Source organism: Arachis hypogaea, chromosome 20 (genome assembly GCF_003086295.3).
Source record: "Arachis hypogaea cultivar Tifrunner chromosome 20, arahy.Tifrunner.gnm2.J5K5, whole genome shotgun sequence".
NCBI lineage: Eukaryota > Viridiplantae > Streptophyta > Magnoliopsida > Fabales > Fabaceae > Arachis > Arachis hypogaea.
The window spans coordinates 21,040,080-21,044,309 of NC_092055.1; the positions used below are offsets into that span (position 1 = coordinate 21,040,080).

General features: G+C 35.2%; 1 non-coding gene across 1 annotated transcript; it reads right to left on the minus strand.

Moving 5' to 3' along the window:
• Window positions 1–3,469: 3,469 nt before the first annotated feature.
• Window positions 3,470–3,577, minus strand: LOC112788165 (small nucleolar RNA R71). The gene has a single exon (XR_003195542.1). It is a non-coding gene; the product is annotated as a small nucleolar RNA R71 (small nucleolar RNA).
• Window positions 3,578–4,230: the final 653 nt, after the last annotated feature.

Genomic DNA, 4,230 nt, shown 5'->3' on the forward strand with positions numbered 1-4,230 from the left:
GATTAAGGTATGGAGCTCTGCTGTTCCTCAAATATTAATGCAAAGTACTACTGTTTTCTATTCAATTCTTCTTATTTCTCTTCTAAGATATCCATTCGCACCTAAGTACGTGATGAAGGTGATGATTATGTGTGACGCTCATCACCATCTCCCCTATGAACGCGTGCCTGACAAACACTTCCGTTCTACATGAATTAAGCTAGAATGAGTATCTCTTAGATCTCCTAACCAGAATCTTCGTGGCGTAAGCTAGAATGATGGCGGCATTCAAGAGAATCCGGAAGGTCTAAACCTTGTCTGTGGTATTTCGGGTAGGATTCAATGATTGAATGACTGTGACGAGCTTCAAACTCGCGAGTGTTGGGCGTTAGTGACAGACGCAAAAGGAGGGTGAATCCTATTCCAGCATGATCGAGAACCGACAGATGAATAGCCGTGCCGTGACAGGGTGCGTGAGCATATGATTCACTGAGAGGAGGGGATGTAGCCACTGACAACGGTGATGCCCTTGCATACAGCCAGCCATGGAAAGGAGTAAGACTGATTGGATGAAGATAGCAGGAAAGCAGAGGTTCAGAGGAACGAAAAGCATCTCCATTCGCTTATCTGAAATCCCTGCCAATGAATCTACATAAGTATCTCTATCCCTTTTATTGTTTATTTTAATCTAATAAAGTATCATGTTTAAATCCGTCTGACTGAGATTTGCAAGGTGACCATAGCTTGCTTCATACCAACAATCTCCGTGGGATTCGACCCTTACTCACGTAAGGTATTACTTGGACGACCCAGTGCACTTGCTGGTTAGTTGTATCGAAGTTGTGACAATTATGAATTAAGATCAAAGCACCAAGCTTTGGAGCCATTACCAGGGATTGTTCGAGCCTGGACATCACAATTTCGTGCACCAAGTTTTTGGCGCCGTTGCCGGGGATTGTTCGAGTTTGGACAACTGACGGCTCATCTTGTTGCTCAGATTAGGTAATTTTCTTTTTGTTTTATTTTCAAAAATTTTTCAAAAAAACTTCTAAAATTTTCTCATCTGTTTTCGAAAAAAATAAAAATGTTTTCAAAAATAAATTATTCTATGGCTTCAAAATTTTTAAGAATGAATTCTAGTGTTTCATGAAATATGTTGAATCATATCTGGCTGTAAAGCCATACCCAAACTACTTTGGGATTGGTATTCAACTAATCACTCCAGCCCATGTAATTATATGTTGCAGCCTGGCTGGCTGTAAAGCCATGTCTAAATTCATTTGGACTGAGGCAGCAATTAGTTATCAAGAGCAAGCTAGTTGGAGCTAATCCACCTGCTACTGTTCCTGATCTACCTGCTGAAGCTTGGCTGGCCATTGGCCATGTCTAGTGTTTTGGACTGGAGCTTTCTTTGAAAGCTTGGCTGGCTAGTGAGCCATGTCTAATTCCTGGACTGAAGCTTTAGACTAACATGGCAAGATTCCTGGAATTCATATTAAAAATTTTGGAATGCTTATTTTTTCTTTTTTATATAATTTTCGAAAAATATAAAATAAAAATCCAAAAAAAAAAATTTAGAAAATCATAAAAATCAAAAAATATTTTTTTTCTTGTGTGAGTCTTGAGTCACATTATAAGTTTGGTGTCACTTGCATAAGCATCTTGCATTTTTTTCGAAAATATCATGCATTCATAGTGTTCTTCATGATCTTCAAGTTGTTCTTGGTAAGTCTTCTTGTTTGATCTTGATGATTTTTTGTTTTGTGTCTTTTCATGTTTATCATATGCATTTTTGAATTCTTAGTGCCTAAGCATTAAAGAATTCTAAGTTTGGTGTCTTGCATGTTTTCTTTGCATTAAAAATTTTTCAAAAATATGTTCTTGATGTTCATCATGACATTCATAGTGTTCTTGGTGTTCATCTTGACATTCATAGCATCCTTGCATGCATTCATTGTTTTGATCTAAAAATTTCATGCATTGCATAATTTTCATGTTTTTCATAAAAATTTCAAAAATAAAAAATATATCTTTCCTTTTTTCTCTCCTCAAATTCGAAAATTTGGATTGACTTTTTCAAAAATTTTTAAAATCAAATTGTTTCTCATGAGTCAAATCAAATTTTCAATTTGAAAATCTTATCTTCTTCAAAATCTTTTTCAAAAACCAAATCTTTTTCAAAATTATTAGTTGTTTTCGAAAATTCCAAAAATATTTTTCAAAAATCTTTTTCTTATTTTTGTATTAAATTTTTGAAAATAACTAATCAATTAATGTTTTGATTCAAAAATTTGAAGTTTGTTACTTGCTTGTTAAGAAAGATTCAAACTTTAAGTTCTAGAATCATATCTTGTGATTTCTTATGAATCAAGTCATTAATTGTGATTTTAAAAATCAAATCTTTTTCAAAAACTAATCTCTATCATATCTTTTCAAAAATATCTTCTTATCTTATCTTTTTCAAAAATATCTTTTCAAAATATCTTTTCTAACTTCCTAACTTCTTATCTTTTCAAAATTTGTTTCAACTAACTAACTAACTTTTTGTTTGTTTCTTAACTCTTTCAAAACTACCTAACTAACTCTCTCTCTCTAATTTTCGAAAATATCTTCCCTCTTTTTCAAAAATTTCTTCTTTTATTAACTAATTATTTTTATTTTTAAATTTTAAAAATTTTTCGAAAATTTCTAACAATTTTCAAAAACCATTTTTCAAAAATCACTAACTCTTTTTCAAAATAATTTTTGAAAATTATCCCTCCCCCATCCTATTCTATTTATTCATTCATATCCTAACATCTCATCTCACATCTCTTCCATTCTCACAGTTGTGTTTCTTCCTTTATATTACATTCTTTGTCTCCCCCTTCTCTTCCACTCACAAAGGGATCCCTATACTGTGGTATAAAGGATCTCTATTATTATTATCATTTTTCTGGCCATTCTTCCTTGTCATATGAGCAGGAGCAAGGATAAGAACATTCTTGTGGAAGCAGATCCAGAACCTGAAAGGACTCTGAAGAGAAAATTAAGAGAAGCTAAAATACAACAATCCAGAGATAACCTTTCAGAAATTTTCGAACAGGCAGAGGAGATGGCAGCCGAAAATAATAATAATGTAAGGAAGATGCTTGGTGACTTCACTGCACCTAATTCCAATTTACATGGAAGAAGCATCTCCATTCCTGCCATTGGAGCAAACAACTTTGAGCTGAAACCTCAATTAGTTTCTCTGATGCAGCAGAACTGCAAGTTTCATGGACTTCCATCTGAAGATCCTTTTCAGTTCTTAACTGAATTCTTGCAGATATGTGATACTGTTAAGACTAATGGAGTAGATCCTAAAGTCTACAGGCTCATGCTTTTCCCTTTTGCTGTAAGAGACAGAGCTAGATTATGGTTGGATTCTCAACCTAAAGACAGCCTGAACTCTTGGGATAAGCTGGTCACGGCTTTCTTAGCCAAGTACTTTCCTCCTCAAAAGCTGAGCAGGCTTAGAGCTGATGTTCAAACCTTCAGACAGAAAGAAGGTGAATCTCTCTATGAAGCTTGGGAAAGATACAAACAGTTGACCAAAAAGTGTCCTTCTGACATGCTTTCAGAATGGACCATCCTGGATATATTCTATGATGGTTTATCTGAGCTATCAAAGATGTCACTGGACACTTCTGTAGGTGGATCCATTCACCTAAAGAAAACGCCTGCAGAAGCTCAAGAACTCATTGACATGGTTGCTAATAACCAGTTCATGTACACCTCTGAAAGGAATCCTGTGAGTAATGGGACGCCTATGAAGAGGGGAGTTCTTGAAGTTGATACTCTGAATGCCATATTGGCTCAGAATAAAATATTGACTCAGCAAGTCAATATGATCTCTCAGAGTCTGAATGGAATGCAAGCTGCATCCAATAGTACTCAAGAGGCATCTTCTGAAGAAGAAGCCTATGATCCTGAGAACCCTGCAATAGCAGAGGTAAATTACTTAGGTGAACCTTATGGAAACACCTATAACTCAACATGGAGAAATCATCCAAATTTCTCATGGAAGGATCAAAAGCCCCAACAAGGCTTTAATAATGGTGGAAGAAACAGGTTTAGCAATAGCAAGCCTTTTCCATCATCAACTCAGCAACAGACAGAGAACTCTGAACAAAATGCTTCTAATTTAGCAAATCTAGTCTCTGATCTATCTAAGGCCACTGTAAGTTTCATGAATGAAACAAGGTCTTCCATTAGAAATCTGGAAGCACA